This window comes from Oncorhynchus keta, chromosome 6 (assembly GCF_023373465.1).
Source record: "Oncorhynchus keta strain PuntledgeMale-10-30-2019 chromosome 6, Oket_V2, whole genome shotgun sequence".
NCBI classification, from domain to species: Eukaryota; Metazoa; Chordata; class Actinopteri; order Salmoniformes; family Salmonidae; genus Oncorhynchus; species Oncorhynchus keta.
The window spans coordinates 34722270-34743719 of NC_068426.1; the positions used below are offsets into that span (position 1 = coordinate 34722270).

The 21450-nt window shown below is 42.7% G+C and overlaps 1 protein-coding gene across 2 annotated transcripts in view; it reads left to right on the plus strand.

Moving 5' to 3' along the window:
• Positions 1–4810: 4810 nt before the first annotated feature.
• Positions 4811–21450, plus strand: part of hapln1b (hyaluronan and proteoglycan link protein 1b) — a 38496-nt gene continuing 21856 nt past the window's right edge. The window contains exon 1 of one of the 2 annotated variants that reach the window (XM_052521405.1): positions 4811–5228. The gene's annotated coding sequence lies outside the window, so the exon portion shown is untranslated. The remainder of the gene's footprint in view (positions 5229–21450) is intronic. The other variant, XM_052521404.1, reaches the window with a different exon arrangement.

Genomic DNA, 21450 nt, shown 5'->3' on the forward strand with positions numbered 1-21450 from the left:
AAGTCTCTCACTGTTGCCGCCTGTTACAGACCCCTCTCCGCTCCCAGATGTGTCCTGGATACCATATGTGAATTGATTGCCCCCCATCTATCTTCGGAGTTCATTCTGTTAGGTGACCTAAACTGGAATATGCTTAACACCCCGACAGTCCTACAATCTAAGCTAGATGCCCTCAATCTCACACAAATTATCAAGGAACCCACCAGGTACAACACTAAATCCAAAAACATGGGGACCCTCATAGATATTATCCTGACCAACTTGCCCTCCAAATACTCTGTTTTCAATCAGGATCTCAGCGATCACTGCCTCATTGCCACGGTCAAACGACCACCCCTCATCACTGTCAAATGCCCCCTAAAACACTTCAGAGAGCAGGCCTTTCTAATCGACCTGGCCCGGGTATCCTGGAAGGATATTGACCTCATCCCGTCAGTAGAGGATGCCTGGTCATTCTTTAAAAGTAATTTCCTCACCATCTTAAATAAGCATGCCCCATTAAAAAAATGTAGAACTAAGAACAGATATAGCCCTTGGTTCACTCCAGACCTGACTGCCCTCGACCAGCACAAAAACATCCTGTGGCGGATTGCACCAGCATCAAATAGTCCCCGCGATATGCAACATTACAGGTAAGTCAGGAACCAATACACGCAAGTCAGTTAGGAAAGCAAAGGCTAGCTTTTTCAAACAGCAATTTGCATCCTGTAGCTCTAACTCCCAAAAGTTTTGGGACACTATAAAGTCCATGGAGAATAAGAGCACCTCCTCCCAGCTGCCCACTGCACTGAGGCTAGGAAACACTGTCACCACCGATAAATCCACGATAATAGAACATTTGAATAAGCATTTCTCTATGGCTGGCCATGCTTTCCTTCTGGCTACCCCAACCACGGTCAACAGCTCTCCACCCCCCGCAGCTATTTGCCCAAGCCTCCCCAGCTACTCCTTCACCCAAAACCAGATAGCTGATGTTCTGAAAGAGCTGCAAAACAAATCAGCTGGGATAGACAATCTGGACCCTCTCTTTCGCCATTGTTGCAACCCCTATTACCAGTCTGTTCAACTTCTCTTTCGTATCGTCCGAGATCCCCAAGGTTTGGAAAGCTGCCGCGGTAATCCTCCTCTTCAAAGAGGATGACACTCTAGACCCAAACTGTTATAGACCTATATCCATCCTGCCCTGCCTTTCTAAAGTCGAAAGCCATGTTAACAAACAGATCACTGACCATTTCGAATCCCACCGTACCTTCTCCGCTGTGCAATCTGGTTTCCGAGCTGGTCATAGGTGCACCTGAGCCACGGTCAAGGTACTAAACGATATCATAACCGCAATCGATAAAAGACAGTACTGTGCAGCCGTCTTCATCAACCTGGAAGGCTTTGACTCTGTCAATCACCACATTCTTCTCGGCAGACTCGACAGCCTTGGTTTCTCAAATGACTGCCTCACCTGGGTCACCAACTACTTCTCAGACAAATCAGAGGGCCTGTTGTTCGAGCCTCTGGCAGGCTCTATGGGGGTACCACAGGGTTCAATTCTCGGGCCGACTCTTTTCTCTGTATATATCAACGATGTCGCTCTTGCTGCGGGTGATTCCCCGATCCACCTCTACGCAGACCATTCTGTATACATTTGGCCCTTCTTTGGACACTGTGTTAACAAACCTCCAAACGAGCTTCAATGCCATACAACACTCCTTCCGTGGCCTCCAACTGCTCTTAAACGCTAGTAAAACTAAATGCATGCTTTTGAACCGCCTGACTAGCATCACTATTCTCGACGGTTCTGACCTAGAATATGTGGACAACTACAAATACCTAGGTGTCTTATTCTATGTGTAACTCTGTGTTGTTGTTTGTGTCGCACTGCTTTGCTTTATCTTGGCCATGTCGCAGTTGTAAATGAGAACTTGTTCTCAACTGGCCTACCTTGTTAAATAAAGGTGAAATAAAATACAAATAAAAAAAACAGGTTTGTTGAAATGTTGGCAAATGTATTAAAAAATTAACGGAAATATCACATTTACATAAGTATTCAGACCCTTTACTCAGTACTTTGTTGAAACACCTTTGGCAGTGATTACAGCCTTGAGTCTTCTTGGGTATGATGCTACAAGCTTGGCACCCTGTTTTTGGGGAGTTTCTCCCATTCTTCCCTGCTCTGTCAGGTTAGATGGGGAGCTTCGTTGCACAGCTATTTTCTGGTCTCTCCAGAGATGTTCGATCGGGTTCAAGTCCGGTCTCTGGCTGGGTTACTCAAGGACATTCAGACACCTGTCCCGAAGCCACTCCTGCGTTGTCTTGGCTGTGTGCTTAGGGTCATTATCCTGTTGGAAGGTCAACCTTTGCCCCAGTCTGAGGTCATGAGCGATCTGTAGCTGGTTTTCATCAAGGATCTTGCTGTACTTCATCTTTCCCTCGATCCTGACTAGTCTCCCAGTCCCTGTCGCTGAAAAACATCGCCCCAGCCTGATGCTGCCACCACCATGCTTTACCGTAGGGATGGTATTGGCCACCTGAAACCAAAAAGGGTTCTCCTATAGTGACAGCCGAAGAAACATTTTGGAACCCTTTTTTTTCTAAGAGTGTAGGACTATGAGTGGCACTGCCACAACATATAATACTAAGCCTTTCACGACACAGGCACACAGTAGCATAACCAAGTCACAGGTAAGCAAACTGTAGTGATAAAGCAGGGTTCACAATCCCCAGCCACCATAAACGATCACATACAGCAAGTTTGACCATCCTAAGGTGCCTCTGGTTTGCCATAAATTGAATATGTCCTCTTCGGGATGTTACTGCGGTTTCACAGACCAATGCATGAGTCACTCCAGCATTAGAGTTAATTTTTCACATGGGAGTCCCGTTCAGGTGTCACGTGGGCTGGCCAGTCATGGTCGGTAGCAAAATAGGTACCTATGAGGACAATGCACGCCAGCAATTACCAGACAGCATTTGGGCTGTTAAATGGCTTCCTGACACATGGCAGTCCAGTTCCATGGTGACTCTGTCTCTAGTAACTGCCTGGGGGAGGACTGATGCCTACCAAGCACAGTTCTGGGAGATTCTGTGTGGCATTGACATTGTAGAGGTGCAATTCCTATGACATGTGAAGGCCCAATAAGTTGATGTAATTTCTTGTCAATGAGTGTCAGGTTGTTGTTGGTTCATTATAGTGAACACCTGCCTTGTGCTCTTGCCATAAGTGGTTGCATCCTCCCCATACACCATAACTGTCACCAAGTCAACATATAAGGTAACTCCAGGGCAGACAGCCAGGATGGTGGACATGACTGTCTTGAAGAAGTAATGTGCCAGCTCAACCCAAACAGGATAAGAATGCACTGGAACATCCTCATGTGCATCGCAAAGTCTGTGAGCCAGCAGAAGGTCGTGTCGGATTCAGGTCGACATATTGAACTAGCAATGAATCAAAGCTCACTTCTAAATGACAAGGAGGTGACTTAAGAGCCTAATCCTGGAGGGGAAAGTTACACCACAGCGGGGGCAAGTTGTAAGGCTAGGGAGAGGGTGTCAAAGTCCAGGATTGGATTCTCTTTCCTTTTGTTGGAGCCTCCCAGTTGCCTCATTGATCCTCAAAGAGGCGTGTGACTTGGACAACTTAGTGTTGCCATGCCAAGCAGACTGCTGCCTTTAAATACATCCACACAAAGGGGTTTGAGTTTACATGGTTAGCATTTTGGATTCCTAACATAGTCGAAGTACACAGAAAAAGAGTATTGAGTACAGGTGATAAGTATTGTACACAAATCTGAAAAATGTCTCATTTAAAACGTGTACATATACAGTACAGGTGATTAAACCACCATTTAATTGTAATATGGCAGCCATATTGGATTTGGAGCCAAATTTAAGTAATTACAAGAGTATGGGCTCAACATATAAAGAGGTTAGAGGAACCATAGACAGGAAAAAAATACAGTTTTCGGTGTCTGAGCACCACATGCCTTAGAGTAAATTACAAGAGCCACAACATCAAATAACATGTTACTGTACACATTTCATTGTTCAGGCAGGACAAGACAGCACTGAATGAGAGCAAATTAGACTTGGAAAGTTGTCTATTGAAAAGCTAGAAGAAAAAGAAACGCACACCTATTTAGGCGAGGCGCTGGCTAGCGAAGTAGACAACTTGAAAATAAGAATAAAAGAGAGCCGCACACTCTAGGAGCTCAGATGCAAACGTTTCATTACCAACGTTTCCACAGCCAAGCTGTCTTCATCGGGGTATCTATTGAAAAGCTACCAAAAAGTTAAGAATAGTTTGTATTTCCGCCTATTGTATCTGTGTATTTTCCAGGCTATATTTCCAAAATGCTTTAAGATATCCTAATGCTGGTAGGTTGTGTATGTAGGGCAGACAGTTGACTACTTGTATTCCAAATTTGAGAAATGTCAGTTTGCAATACTGGGTTACATAAGCTTATGTGGCCTGTTTGAGTTAAGAGGTGTGTCACAATATCTGTCAATTTAAACACTTTTGTAGTAACATGTTTTCATACAACCATCCGTTTCATATAATGGGAGACCTTATAGAGATGGAAAAACATGGTTGTGCTTTGTTATACCTCGGGTAGGGGTATCTAAAAACATTTCAATCAGGTCATTTTTGGCCACTAGCCTAGGGTAGAGGGGGTTGAAAGGGCCAGGGAGGGAGGGGTAAGCGGGGAGGAGGGGGGGACATTCTCAAACCACAAGTCAGCATGTCATCACACATTGTGCAATATGGATTTTATCTGGAATTCTTGGCTCTGATACATTCTGATGTCAAAAGTTAATCTGATGTGTATATGCACTTTGTAGGCTATATTCCAAAGATTGATTTCCCATTTTATATAGACCACATATAGACCACATTTGTAGTTTATTCCATCACACTTTTAGAAAACATCACCTGCGCTGTGGAGCTCGGAGTGGTCCAGAAACGGGACGTGCAAGGCTACAGGGCGGTTATTAGGTAGAGCCAAGGAAGAACGCCACACAGCCACACCTGAAATAGCCCGCTGCTCTCACAGGAGACGCTTGTTTGACTAGCAGCAATAAGAAGAAGCAACTTCGAGATTTTTTTTTCTTCTTCGTGTGTTCATTTCTTGTTGCTTAGCTAGTAGTTACGTGGTTCCTCCCAGGTCGCTGCGAGGTGCAATCATTCGCAACTGGACGGTGTCAAAATCACCTCGTCTCACAGCTGGAAAAATTATACGGTAACAGCTACGTCTTATTATACTTATTTTTCTCTACTGTTTCGAAGTGTAACATTTAGTGTTATAACACAGGCTATTATTATGGAATATTTGGTAGCATTTTAGTGCTGGTAGCGTGTACAGATTTCTTATAAGTCAGAAGAACAACTGTAACAAACTGCACTTTTTGAATAGGTGTTTTTTATATACCATAAAGACTGAAAAGGGGAAAATAGTTACTTCCACTTGGATTAGAAAATACCCAGGCTCACTTTCTAACATTGATTTATTGAGGTTGATTGAAATGACACAGAAATACAGTTATTTCTAGTTATTGTCATTCCATTGATCTTAGGGTGACAGTACGTGTATGGTTAGTTCACACATATGCGTGGTGTACAAGTGTTGACGTACGTCTCTGAGTGCGGTTCTCTCCCCATATCTCTCTCTAAGGCTGGGAGGAATGGAAGTTGGCTGTGGGAAGGATGGTTGTTGACCAATTAAATGCGTGGATGGAATAGTCAAGGGATGTTTATTAGAATTATTAAAGAAATATAGCTTCCTGCATTTTGGCAACAATCCCTATGATGCATGTTAGTGAGATGGAATGAGACAGGACTATCAAAACAACACCCAGCGTCTCATGCAAAGTATGAGTGGATATCTGATTGTTGTGTGGTTTTTAAACGAACGTTTTGTGACTCAATACATGTTTCTGTTTTCCATATGAAGTTGCTCAATGACTGTCTATATGTGGGGCTGGTTGATCCTACTTGAACAGCTTATTATATTTGTGGTCATCCAGCAGAGTGGCTGGGGAGTTCAGTGAAATAGGGAAGCGAGCGAGCGAGCGTCAGGGCAATTTGTGTGTGTGTGTGTGTGTGTGTCCGGAGCCTGCCCCAAAAAGAACATTCTGTCACTACAGAGAGTCGACAGGCATCCTTTTCAGCCTGGGACAGTGGGGGCCACAGACCTGTGTGTGTGTGTGTGTGTGTGTGTGTGTGTGTGTGTGTGTGTGTGTGTGTGTGTGTGTGTGTGTGTGTGTGTGTGTGTGTGTGTGTGTGTGTGTGTCAGATGGGGGGCCACAGAGACCCTGGGCAGAGTGGAGCCACTCAGTCTCACATCAGAGAAACGCACACAGAGAGAGAGACTGTTGGGCTAACAGCTACACACACACGCACACACACACAAACAAACATCGCCCTGATGCTCGCTCCCCTAATTCACTGGGCTCCCCAGCCACTCTGCTGGTTGACCACACACACACACACACACACACACACACACACACACACACACACACACACACACACACACACACACACACACACACACACACACACACACACACACTCTCTGCTCCAATGTTCGTCTAACCAGCTGTTTCCTCCATGTCGTTAAAGTGGGCGCTGTGTGTGTGTGTGTGTGTGTGTGTGTGTGTGTGTGTGTGTGTGTGTGTGTGTGTGTGTGTGTGTGTGTGTGTGTGTGTGTGTGTGTGAGTGTGTAATGGTATCAATTAATAATGCGTCTCTCTATTTACCTTGTGAATAGAGGATTCCCTTGTGTTGAAGGAGGGAGGGAATTTACAATCTACCGTACCGATGCAGAATGTGTGTGTGTGTGTGTGTGTGCATTTGTGCGTGTGTGTGTGTGTTCCCCAGGATTTACTTTAGCAACAGCTGGTGGAAGGACAACTTTTCCAACATTTCCTTGGTGGACAATCAAAAACAGTAATCAAAGACCTTTTGTTGTCAAGTTTCAACATGTGTTTCTCAGCAGTGCTATAAAAGTAGACAACTGTCCCACTGATCCACTTCAAAATATGCATTATTTAGTAGATACTTTATATAATGACTTCATTTGAACCCTCAGGGGGATAACATTACATACATCCATTCATTAAAAGTAAGAGAAGTCCAATGTAAACGTTTTGTTATCAACAATCAGGCATCTCTGGCATCACATAACAACTTCAGTTCAACTTCAGTCAATCTTTTGATTGACAGTGTGATTCCAGCCTATGAATCGGTTATAGATATTGTATTTTAACAACGCCCTCTGGTGGAATAAAGCGATTCAAACCAGATGGTAATCTCTGTTAGTTTAATGATGGTGGACAGTGGGACACACACTAACACTCCATTAGTGAGTAGTCAGAATGTGTCTTAGAGAATGAAGCCCTATCCTGTTCCCATTCTGTAGTGAGCCACGTTGAACCTTGAACTATCCCCTCTGACCCTCTTCCTGGCAGTGTCCCCATGGGGATGGGGCTCCCTTAAGTGTGGTGGTGGAGTGAACGACATTAACATGTCTGTTTGAGGTTATGATAGATGGATCCGTGCAGGCACGGTGAGGAGGACAGGGGTGAGGGTTGGAATGATGGGTGTAGGCAGGGGTACGGGGTAAGGTGAGCAGGACAGGGGTGAGGTGAGGAGGATACGAGTGAGGTTTTAAGGATGGGGGTGAGTATATGACTGGAAGGAGGAGGGTTGGGGTCAGGACTGCTGAGAGTAAATGTGACACAGAGAGAGATGGAGAGGAGTGGTTGATGGCCTCTTGCTCCCCGAGGAGCAATGTGCCTAAGTAGGGAATTGAAATGGTGAGTGAATTTGAGCTTTTTGAAGCTCTTTCCTTGGTCCAGTGTCTCTGGTGTCCACAGCTGCCCTTAGAGACGACTGTTGCATCAGAGGCGAAAGTGAAAATCTTTATTGGTCTCTACTGTTGCCAGCATCGACGATACCCAGTCAAGTAATCACAGACCCGTGATGTTCTATACTGAAGGCTCTTTGTAGGATCCACGGGGATGTGAGAGTGGCGTCAAAATCTGCCGAGGCACTAATTGTGTGTGTGTGTGTGTGTGTGTGTGTGTGTGTGTGTGTGTGTGTGTGTGTGTGTGTGTGTGTGTGTGTGTGTGTGTGTGTGTGTGTGTTGCGTTGTTTTTTTGTGTGTGTGTGTGTGTGTGTGTGTGTGTGTGTGTGTGTGTGTGTGGACCTGTTTGCACCCACCACTCTCACCGTGGGGGAAGATATATTCATTATGCAACAAGCTTCTGACTGCTCTGCTTGTGATGCTGCATATTTAAAGACTCAGTGTACTCAAAAATGTGATTTCCCTGTGTTTTATATTTCCACACTATAAGGTTGGAATAATCTGTGGAATTGTGAAAATTATGATAATGCCCTTTCGGTGTAAGAGCTGTTTGGAAAGACCACCTGAAATTACAGCCTGTTGTGGTGGATAGAGTTTTGGCCTGCCTGGTGACGTTCGCAAATAAACCAATAAGAAAGAGAATTCCATACCTCTCTGCCAATAACAGCTAGTTTTCCATTTTCCTGGAAATCTATTACAGTAAGGTTCTGTTACCCAGAAAGGATTTGATATTGATATAAAAATAGCTGCAATGGGCATTTAAGTATCCAGCCCTGCATTCAAACAAATACCCCACTCAGGACTAAATGCATAAATACCCCACCCAGGACTAAATGCATAAATACCCCACTCAGGACTAAATGCATAAATACCCCACCCAGGACTAAATGCATAAATACCCCACCCAGGACTAAATGCATAAATACCCCACCCAGGACTAAATGCATAAATACCCCACCCAGGACTAAATGCATAAATACCCCACCCAGGACTAAATGCATAAATACCCCACTCAGGACTAAATGCATAAATACCCCACCCAGGACTAAATGCATAAATACCCCACTCAGGACTAAATGCACAAATACCCCACCCAGGACTAAATGCATAAATACCCCACCCAGGACTAAATGCATAAATACCCCACCCAGGACTAAATGCATAAATACCCCACCCAGGACGAAATGCATAAATACCCCACCCAGGACTAAATGCATAAATACCCCACCCAGGACTAAAAGCACAAATACCCCACCCAGGACTAAATGCATAAATACCCCACTCAGGACTAAATGCATAAATACCCCACCCAGGACTAAATGCATAAATACCCCACCCAGGACTAAATGCACAAATACCCCACCAGGACTAAATGCATAAATACCCCACCCAGGACTAAATGCATAAATACCCCACCCAGGACTAAATGCATAAATACCCCACCCAGGTCTAAATGCACAAATACCCCACCCAGGACTAAATGCATAAATACCCCACCCAGGACTAAATGCATAAATACCCCACCCAGGACTAAATGCATAAATACCCCACCCAGGACTAAATGCATAAATACCCCACCCAGGACTAAATGCATAAATACCCCACCCAGGACTAAATGCATAAATACCCCACCCAGGACTAAATGCATAAATACCCCACCCAGGACTAAATGCACAAATACCCCACCCAGGACTAAATGCATAAATACCCCACCCAGGACTAAATGCATAAATACCCCACCCAGGACTAAATGCATAAATACCCCACCCAGGACTAAATGCATAAATACCCCACCCAGGACTAAATGCATAAATACCCCACTCAGGACTAAATGCACAAATACCCCACTCAGGACTAAATGCATAAATACCCCACTCAGGACTAAATGCATAAATACCCCGCCCAAGACTAAATGCATAAATACCCCGCCCAATACTAAATGCATAAATACCCCACCCAGGACTAAATGCACGAATACCCCACCCAAGACTAAATGCATAAATACCCCACCCAGGACTAAATGCACAAATACCCCACCCAGGACTAAATGCACAAATACCCCACCCAGGACTAAATAAGCCACCCAGGCCTAACCCACCAGTAACAGAGTCTGTGTTCTGTTTGAGCCGCGTACTGTTCATTTTTCCAGCATTTTCATTGTTAATCTATTAGTCATAGAAGGTTTCTCACCAGCTCTCCAGAACTGGTGAAACATCTACAGGATGTTACATCATAACGTTCATAATGAGTCCGGACACACATGAACATGAAATTACAGTATGTTCATTTTCCTACACACATGAACTTAACCTTGTCCCCAGGCTAATTGCAAGCCTATATAAAGCTGACAGAGAGAGAACCCGAAGGTAGAAGAGACCTTGTTCATGATCTTACATACAACCTCAAACATAACCTCGTCCCCTTGCTAAATCATTCTCTTATCACATGCAATCCTGACTATGTTTCTCACCACTCTCCAGAACTAACATAAACATCTGACAGGATGTTACATCTCTAACATAAACCTGATAATGTTCACACTCTAACATAAATTACAGTATGTTCATTTTCCTGACATGTTCACTCTCTAACATAAACCTGACTATGTTCATTGTCTAACATAAACCTGACTATGTCCCCAGGCTAATTGCAAGCCATAAAGCTGACAGATGTTCACTCGATGGTAACATAAAGACCTATGTTCATGATCTAACATAAACCTGACAATGTTCACTCTCTAACATAAACCTGACTATGTTTACTCTCTAACATAAACCTGACTATGTTTACTCTCTAACATAAACCTGACTATGTTTACTCTCTAACATAAACCTGACTATGTTCACTCTCTAACATAAACCTGACTATGTTTACTCTCTAACATAAACCTGACTATGTTTCACTCTCTAACATAAACCTGACTATGTTCACTCTCTAACATAAACCTGACTATGTTCACTCTCTAGCATAAACCTGACTATGTTCACTCTCTAACATAAACCTGACTATGTTCACTCTCTAACATAAACCTGACTATGTTCACTCTCTAACATAAACCTGACTATGTTCACTCTCTAACATAAACCTGACTATGTTCACTCTCTAACATAAACCTGACTATGTTTACTCTCTAGCATAAACCTGACTATGTTCACTCTCTAGCATAAACCTGACTATGTTCACTCTCTAACATAAACCTGACTATGTTCACTCTCTAGCATAAACCTGACTATGTTCACTCTCTAACATAAACCTGACTATGTTCACTCTCTAACATAAACCTGACTATGTTCACTCTCTAACATAAACCTGACTATGTTCACTCTCTAACATAAACCTGACAATGTTCACTCTCTAACATAAACCTGACTATGTTCACTCTCTAACATAAACCTGACTATGTTTACTCTCTAGCATAAACCTGACAATGTTCACTCTCTAACATAAACCTGACTATGTTTACTCTCTAACATAAACCTGACAATGTTCACTCTCTAACATAAACCTGACTATGTTCACTCTCTAACATAAACCTGACTATGTTCACTCTCTAACATAAACCTGACTATGTTCACTCTCTAACATAAACTGACTATGACTATGTTCACTTCTAACATAAACCTGACTATGTTCACTCTCTAACATAAACCTGACTATGTTTACTCTCTAACATAAACCTGACAATGTTCACTCTCTAACATAAACCTGACTATGTTCACTCTCTAACATAAACCTGACTATGTTCACTCTCTAGCATAAACCTGACAATGTTCACTCTCTAACATAAACCTGACTATGTTCACTCTCTAACATAAACCTGACTATGTTCACTCTCTAACATAAACCTGACTATGTTCACTCTCTAACATAAACCTGACTATGTTCACTCTCTAACATAAACCTGACAATGTTCACTCTCTAACATAAACCTGACTATGTTCACTCTCTAACATAAACCTGACTATGTTCACTCTCTAACATAAACCTGACAATGTTCACTCTCTAACATAAACCTGACTATGTTCACTCTCTAACATAAACCTGACTATGTTCACTCTCTAACATAAACCTGACAATGTTCACTCTCTAACATAAACCTGACTATGTTCACTCTCTAACATTTGGGGCGGCAGCGTAGCCTAGTGGTTAGAGCGTTGGACTAGAAAGGTTGCGAGTTCAAACCCCCGAGCTGACAAGGTACAACAAATCTGTCGTTCTGCCCCTGAACAGGCAGTTAACCCACTGTTCCCAGGCCGTCATTGAAAATAAGAATATGTTCTTAACTGACTTGCCTGGTTAAATAAAGGTTAAAATAAATAAAACATAAACAACATAAACCTGACTATGTTCACTCTCTAACATAAACCTGACTATGTTCACTCTCTAACATAAACCTGACTATGTTCACTCTCTAACATAAACCTGACTATGTTCACTCTCTAACATAAACCTGACTATGTTCACTCTCTAACATAAACCTGACTATGTTCACTCTCTAACATAAACCTGACTATGTTCACTCTCTAACATAAACCTGACTATGTTCACTCTCTAACATAAACCTGACTATGTTCACTCTCTAACTTAAATCTGACCATGTTCACTCTCTAACATAAACCTGACTATGTTCACTCTCTAACATAAACCTGACTATGTTCACTCTCTAACATAAACCTTAGTTTATTCATTCTCTAACCCAAGAGACGCATACCATGAGAGTCACATAGAGGCTCTTTGAGGTGGGGGATGCCTGGCCACTGGGTGTGTGTGCAGTGTAGTTTAGACTAATGCCCAAGGACTACAAACACAAGGTCTGGTTTTGGGCTACAGAGTGAATAGTAGTCCACTCTTTAGGTCAGATAATGGATGAATGAAGGGAGGGACAGCATTTCTAGTGTTCCAAGCCATGCTTATAGGAAATAGAGTTACCTTATTAAGTAATGAAGTGAACTAACATATCTGGCAATACCATATCTACGATATCTGCCCATATATAAGTAGTGGGAGTTCAAGACATTTGTAGTATTGCACAGACACACATATCAGTGTCTATAAACAATTGGGGTGCCTGTAGTAGATGTGTCTAGCCCCTCAGAATGCCTACCAAACCACAGGGTTTACTGTATGTAGGCTGCAATCTAATCTGAAGCCCATAGATTGGCTTGCTCAGTCAGCTGACCTCAGGCGAGACAGTGACACTATCCAGAGTGCAACTCATGTCTCCCTAACCCTCTACCCCCTAAACCGTGTCCTCCTGAACCATGTCCTCACCTCCTACTCTCTCAGATGGCCTGCAGAGTAGTCTCCCTCACCAGCCAAATGTCTGAAGACAGTCCAGAGCCTAACCCCCCCTCAACACATTTTTTTAAAAACCTTTTGTCCAATACCTTAATCCTAAATCAGAAAGACGAGCTGTAAGTGTGTGTATAAACGTGCATAGTCTGACTTAATTGTTGCAGAAATATAATAACCAATAATGTTTTTTCTCAAGATCAGGCATGGGCAACTGGCCCCACTTTTGAATGGATCAATATGCCATCAAAAACAAACAACAACAAGCACTATATACAGAGCCTTCAGAAAGTATTCACACCCCTTGACTTTCCCCACATTTTGTTATGTTATAGCCTGAATTTAAAATGGATTACATTGAGATTTTTTTTGTTGTCACAGGCCTATACCCCATAATGTCGAAGTGGAATTACTTTTTTTCAACAAAAAAAATGGTCTGAAAATGGAAAGCTGAAATGTCTTCAGTCAATAAGAATGCAACACCTTTGTTACGGCCTAAATAACTAAAGGAGTAAAAATGTGCTTCATAAGTTGCATAATACAGTTGAAGTCGGAAGTTCACTTACAAATACATTTCAACTCCGTTTTTCACAATTCCTGACATTTAATCCTAGTACTAATTCCCTGTCTTAGGTCAGCTAGGATCACCACTTCATTTTTAGAATGTGAAAGGTCAGAATAATAGTATTTCTTCGTTCGCATTCCCAGTGGGTCAGAAGTTTACACACACTCAATTAGTATTTGGTAGCGTTGCCTTTAAATTGTTTAACTTGGGTCAAACGTTTCGGGTAGCCTTCCACAAGCTTCCCAAAGTAAGTCCATCTATTTTGTGAAGTGCACCAGTCCCTCCTGTAGCAAAGCACCCCCACAACATGATGCTGCCACCCCCGTGCTTCACGGTTGGGATGGTGTTCTTCGGCTTGCAAGCCTCCCCCTTTATCATTCAAACAAAACGATGGTCATTATGGCCAAACAGTTCTATTATTGTTTCATCAGACCAGAGGACATTTCTCCAAAAAGTACGATATTTGTCCCCATGTACAGTTGCAAACCGTAGTCTGGCTTTTTTTTATGGCGGTTTGGAGCAGTGGCTTCTTCCTTGCTGAGCGGCCTTTCAGGTTATGTCCATATAGGAGTCATTTTTACTGTGGATATAGATACTTTTGTACATTTTTCCTCCTGCATCTTCACAAGGTCCTTTGCTGTTGTTCTGGTATTGATTTTCACTTTTCGCACCAAAGTACGTTCATCTCTAGGAGACAGAACACGTCTCTTTCCTGAGTGGTATGACGGCTGCGTGGTCCCATGGTGTTTATACTTGCATACTATTGTTTGTACAGATGAATGTGGTACCTTCAGGTGTTTGGAAATTGATCCCAAGGATAAACCAGACTTCTGGGGGTCTACAATTTTGTTTCTGAGGTCTTGGCTGATTTCTTTTCATTTTCCCATGATGTCAAGCAAAGAGGCACTGAGTTTGAAGGTAGGCCTTGAAATACATCCACAGGTACACCGCCAATTGACTCAAATGATGTCAATTAGCCTACCAGAAGCTTCTAAAGCCATGACATAATTTTCTGGAATTTTACAAGCTGTTTAAAGGCATAGTAAACTTCTGACCCACTGGAATTGTGATACAGTGAATTATAAGTGAAATCATCTGTCTGTAAACAATTGTTGGAAATATTACTTGTGTCATGCACAAAGTAGATGTCCTAACCGACTTGCCAAAACTATAGTTTGTTAACAAGACGTTTGTGGAGTGGTTGAAAAACAAGTTTTAATGACTCCAACCTAAGTGTATGTAAACTTCCGACTTTAACTGTAAGTTGCATGGACTCACTCTATATGCAATAATATAGAGTGAGTGAGCTCATCTCTGTAGACTACCTCATCTTACACACAATTATCTGTAAGGTCCCTCAGTCGTGCAGTGAATTTAAAACACAGATTCAACCACAAAGACCAGGGGGGGTTTCAAATGCCTTGCAAAGGGCGGCTATTGGTAGATGGGTTAAAATATAAAAAGCAGACATTGAATATCCCTTTGAGTATGGTGAAGTTATTAATTACACTTTGGAAGGTGTACCAATGCACCCTCTAACTACAAAGATACGGGTGTCATTTCTAATTAATTTGCCAGAGAGGATGGAAACCACTCAGGGATTTCACCATGAGGCCAATGGTGACTTTAAAACAGTTACAGAATTGAATGACTGTGATAGAAAATTGAGGATGGATTAACAACATTGTAGTTACTCCACAATACTAACCTAATTGACAGAGGGAAAAGAAGGGAGCCTGTACAGAATAAAAAATATGCATCCTGTTTGCAAGTAAAAATGTGGCAAAGAAATTAACTTTATGTCCTGAATGCAGAGCGTTATGTTTTGGGCAAATCTAGCACAACACATCACTGAGTGTGAGTGTCATATTTTCTAGCGTGGTGGTGGTTGCATTATGTTATGGGTATGCTTGTTTAATAGTTTTTTACTATTAAAAGAAATGGAATAGTGCCAAGCACAGGCAAAATCCTTGAGGGAAACATGCTTCAATCTGCTTTCCAACAGACACTGGGATACAAATCAAATCAAATTTTATTTGTCACATACACATGGTTAGCAGATGTTAATGCGAGTGTAGCGAAATGCTTGTGCTTATAGTTCCGACAATGCAGTAATAGCCAACAAGTAATCTATCTATCAATTCCAAAACTACTGTCTTATACACACAAGTGTAAGGGGATAAAGAATATGTACATAAAGATATATGATGGTGATGGTACAGAGCGGCATAGGCAAGATGCAGTAGATGGTATCGAGTACAGTATATACATATGAGATGAGTATGTAAACAAAGTGGCATAGTTAAAGTGGCTAGTGATACATGTATTACATAAGGATGCAGTAGATGATATAGAGTACAGTATATACGTATACATATGAGATGAATCATGTAGGGTATGTAAACATTATATTAGGTAGCATTGTTTAAAGTGGCTAGTGATATATTTTACATAATTTCCCATCAATTCACATTATTAAAGTGGCTGGAGTTGAGTCAGTGTGTTGGCAGCAGCCACTCAATGTTAGTGGTGGCTGTTTAACAGTCTGATGGCCTTGAGATAGAAGCTGTTTTTCAGTCTCTCGGTCCCAGCTTTGATGCACCTGTCAGCAGGACAATAACCTAAAAAAAAACATGTACAATTATACACTGGAGTTGCTTACCAAGACTACATGTAATATTCCCGAGTCGCCTAGTTATAGTTTGATTTCAATTGGCTTGAAAATCCATGGCAAGACTTGAAAATGGCTGTCTAGCAATGATCAACAACCAACTTGAACGAGCTTGAAGAATTTAAAAAAAGAATCATGTGCAAATAATGTACAATCCACGTGTGCAAAGCTCTTAGAGACTAATCCAGAAAGACTCACAGCCGTAATCGCTACCAAAGGTGATTCTAACATGTATTGACTCAGGGGTGTCAATACTTATGTAAATGATATATTTTTGTATTTAATCTGCAAACATTTCTAAAAACGTGTTCTCTTTGTCATTATGGAGTATTGTGTGTAGAGGGGTGAATGTAATATGTTTTGAATTCAGGCTGTAAGAACAAAATGTGGAACAAGTCAAAGGGTATTACAACTTTCTGATGGCTCTGTATATCTATGCCCTATGTATTTATATACAGTGCCTTCGGAAACTATTCAGACCCCTTGATTTTTCATTACAGCCTAATTCTAAATTTGATGAAATAGTTTTTCCCCCTCATCAATCTACACACATACAATATTGAGTCTTCTCGGATATGACTCTACAAGCTTGGCACACTTGTATTTTTTTTCGAGTTTCTCCCATTCTTCTCTGCAGATCCTCTCAAGCTCTGTCAGGTTGGATTGGGAGCATCGCTGCATGTTTCTCCAGAGATGTTCGATTGGGTTCAGGTCTGGGCTCTGACTGGGCCACTCAAGGACATTCAAAGACTTGTCCCAAAAGCCACTCCTGCATTATCTTGGCTGTGTGCTTAGGGTCGTTGTCCTGCTGGAAGGTGAACCTTCGCCCAAGTCTGAGGTCCTGAGTGCTCTGGAGCAGGTTTTCATCAAGGATCTCTCTGTACTTTGCTCCATTCATCTTTGCCTCGATCCTAACTAGTCTCCCAGTCCCTGCCACTGAAAAACATTCCCACAGCATGATGCTGCCACCACCATGCTTCACCGAAGTGGGATAGTGCCATGGGGAAGGTTCTCTCATCTCCACAGAGGAACTCTGGAGCTCTGTCAGAGTGACCATCGGGTTCTTGGTTACTTCCCTGACCAAGGCCATTCTCCCTCGATTGCTCAGTTTGGCCAGGTGGACAGCTCTAGGAAGAGTCTTGGTGGTTCCAAACTTCCATTTAAGAATGATGGAGGCCAATGTATTCTTGGGGACCTTCAATGCTGCAGACATTTTTTGGTACCCTTCCCCAGATCTCGAAGCTCTACAGACAATTCCTTCGACCTCATGGCTTGGTTTTTGCTCTGTCATGCACTGCCAACTCTGGCACCTTATATAGACAGATGTGTGCCTTTCCAAATCCTGTCCAATCAAATGAATTTACCAAAGGTGGACTCTAATCAAGTTGTAGAAACCTCTCAAGGATGATCAATGGAAACAGGATACACCCGAGCTCAACTTCGATTCTCATAGCAAAGGGTCTGAATACTTATGTAAATAAGGTATTTCTATTTTTGTTCTTTTATACATTTTCCAAAATGTCTAAAAACCTGTTTTTGCTTATATGGATGGGTATTGTGTGTAGATTGCTGACTATTTGTTATTTATTTAATACATTTTAGAATGAGGCTGTAATGTAACAAAATGTGGAAAAATTCAAGGGGTGTGAACTTTCTGAAGGCACTGTATATATATATAATTATACATTCATCGGCCAGTTTAATGTGTATGAGTGGAATGGGTGGAATGGTATCAAATACACTAAACACATGGTTTCCATGTATTTGATGCCATTCCATTGATTCCATTCCAGTCATTGTTATGAGCCGTCCTCCCCTCAGCAGCCTCCACTGCTAGAGCCGCTTCTTCTTGATTTTAGCTGAAAGGAGTGGAACCCAGTGGCGTTGTCTGCTGCAATAGCCCATCTGGGACAAGGATCGATGAGTTGTGCGTTCCGAGACGCCGCTCTGCACACCGCTGTTGCACTCCGACTGTTCGCTTGCGCGATTATTACCATTCTCCCTCGACCTATCTCATCAACGAGCTGTTTTCAGCCACAGGACTGGCTGGATGTTTTTTTTGTTTTTTTTGCACCAAAACCCTAAACACTGTCATGCAAGAAAACCCAGGAAGGCGTCCGTTTCTGAGATAATGCATCCGGCGCTCCTGGCACTGGTGATCAAAATGTAGCTACGGGCCCCTTAAAGGCTATGGCCGGCTCTGACTGCATGTGAGGGTATGTATTTTGGTTTGCAGACCCGCGAGCCACTGAGGCCCTCATGATGAGTTCTGATTTTTTATAGCCCCCACCCCCATCAAAGTTCCTTGCTCCAGATTAATGTTTGGGTGTGTCAGTTAAATAAGCATGAAATGGAACCCGTGCATTTACTTCCTATAGAGCTTATCTTCACCCTCTCTGTCCCTACACACTCGCTGCCAAGAGCTCCCCTGGGCTGCTGTGAGGCTGCTACATGTAAACAAATGTAATATGACGATTAGCTGTGATTGGGGATTGTTAGTGGAGTCGAGTACCTGAGTGTTGTAATACTCTGCATGGTCACTAGGGGAGATGGAATATAGCATTACAGCTCCTGTGTGTGTGTGTGTGTGTGTGTGTGTGTGTGTGTGTGTGTCCTGATGTGTAGCCAGAGAGTGCAGGGCGAGGACACCTGGGCTGTTATAGGTTCAGACAGTGAGTCCCCTTGGACAGACACAAAGTAAGTGTTTCGTAACACTCGGTTGGGGGACAACTCTACTCACACGGCTGAAGCTAATAAATGTCCCGATGAGCAGATGCATAGTGAGCAAGAGCAGGGCTGGAACGAAAGCCCACAGGGAACACCCAGTATTTGTCCTCCAGTAGCTCTCGATGAGGATGGTAGCCATCCCTGAAGGTAGTTCTGAAGTCTTTTGGCTTCATCCTCTCTCATTTTTTCTTACTTCCCCTTCCTTCCTTCCTTCCTTCCTTCCTTCCTTCCTTCCTTCCTTCCTTCCTTCCTTCCTTCCTTCCTTCCTTCCTTCCTTCCTTCCTTCCTTCCTTCCTTCCTCCTCTCTCTCTCTCTCTCTCTCTCTCTCTCTCTCTCTCTCTCTCACTCTCTCACTCTCTTACTCTCTTACTCTCTTACTCTCTTACTCTCTTACTCTCTCTCTCTCTCTCTCAGTTGATGATGATGTCACGAGACTAAGGAATACACTCTTAGTAAAAAAAAGGTGCTGTCTAGAACCTTAAAAGGATCTTCAGCTGTCCCCATAAGAGAACCCTTTGAAGAACCCTTTATGGTTGCAGGGAGAACCCTTTTTGTTCCACATAGAAGAGTGGGGGCTGCTGAGGGGAGAACTGCTCATAATAATGGCTGGAAACGAGCGAATGGAACAGCATCAAACAAATGGAAATCATGTGTTTGATGTAGTTTATACCATTCCACCTATTCCTCTCCAACCGTTGCCACAAGCCTGTCCTCCCCAATTAAGGTGCCACCAACATCCTGTGATATAGAACCCTTTCTACAAAGGGTTCTACCTGGAACCCAAAAGGGTTTCCTATGGGGACAGCCGTAGAACCATTTTGGAACCCTTTTCTCTAAGAGTGTAGGCTCTTTGCTGACCCTCTAGCCCCATTTATACCTGGTGCTAACATGCATCCTTAGTCCTGATCGTGTCCACATTCTGATTGGGCCCACATTTTCAGACAGGTGTAGATGATTAAAAAGACACATTGTGATCTGATTGTGAACAGACCTTCCTGACCACCTCCGGAAGTAGTCAGGCATGCAGTGTGTCTGAACATCTTACAAGTGTGAACAGATCTTGACAGTGAAACCATAAATCGGGGATGGGCAACTTTGATGGGTAAAAAAATCCACAGGCCTACAAAAGGGGGGGACAGTTGCCCATCCCTGATTTAAATCATTATTATCCCGCCTTGTAATATCATTGACAGGTTGTGCCATTGACTTATGGCACCAATATGTGTCTTAAAATAAATACATAATAGGTATTATTTTGAAAGATTAGCTGTCAAATAATTTCCATACAGGGAATCCGGTCCCAATGCAGACACCGTGAACAGGTGAGACACATTTTAATACCATGTGTAGACATATTTTGTGTGTGTGTGTGTGTGTGTGTGTGTGTGTGTGTGTGTGTGTGTGTGTGTGTCCGTCACTCCTCACAGAGGCATGATGACTCATCAAAAAAAAATCAGCTCAGTGATGAACTGCAGGATCCCAGTCGTCTCACAGTCACAGTCCATCAGAATGTCACTATAGCTGGTTACTGTTGGGACGTGCCTGTCATTCTGCAGTCCTGGTTTAGTCTTGGTGCTGCTCGGACAGACTCCCAAGGAGTATGTGCGCTGGGGATGATTCCACAGAGTGTTTAACTCTAGCCAGAGAGCCTGTTTTATGCCTGGCCTAGGGAAAGGATTTGTGAGGGTTAATTGTCCTCTCTGGTACGTGTGTTTGGTCGTAAATAAGGCCGGCACTAGTCATTGGTCACTGGGTATGTCCTGGTCACCCTCTTTTCTCCTCCAACCTATAGAATGTAGCTAAGGTTGTAAGGAGCTCTGAAAGTGGACTCAGTGACATTTTGATGACGGTCATAAATTAACATTAATGGAGGACAATCCGTCAGTCGGTGCCCAGTCATAATGTTATGTCACCGACTGGCTATCTGGTTACTCACCGCCAACCAGACATTTTGTGCCCCTTTCAGTGGCCGAGGCCACGTATGAAAACATGCAGGCACGCATACACACAAACACTGGGAGTGGTTGTGTTGTCCTGTTCCCCGGAGAGAGCCTGATATGTGATCTATGGCAGGGACAAGGATTCCACAAAGAAATAAGAGAAGAAACAAAAATTATAATGCAAATCCACGTTCTATCAATTCAAATACAGACATGTAGCAAATCCATTTTTTGGACATTTTGTTTTCGTATACGTTTTAATGACTCTAAATAGTTTTCCAAATCCGATTTTTAAAAATAAGAAAAGGGGCTTTTTCTTCATAAATTTAGATTTGTGTATGAACATTTTTCCTAATAAAATAAAGAGATTTATGACATACTCACGTTCAATTGTGGAAT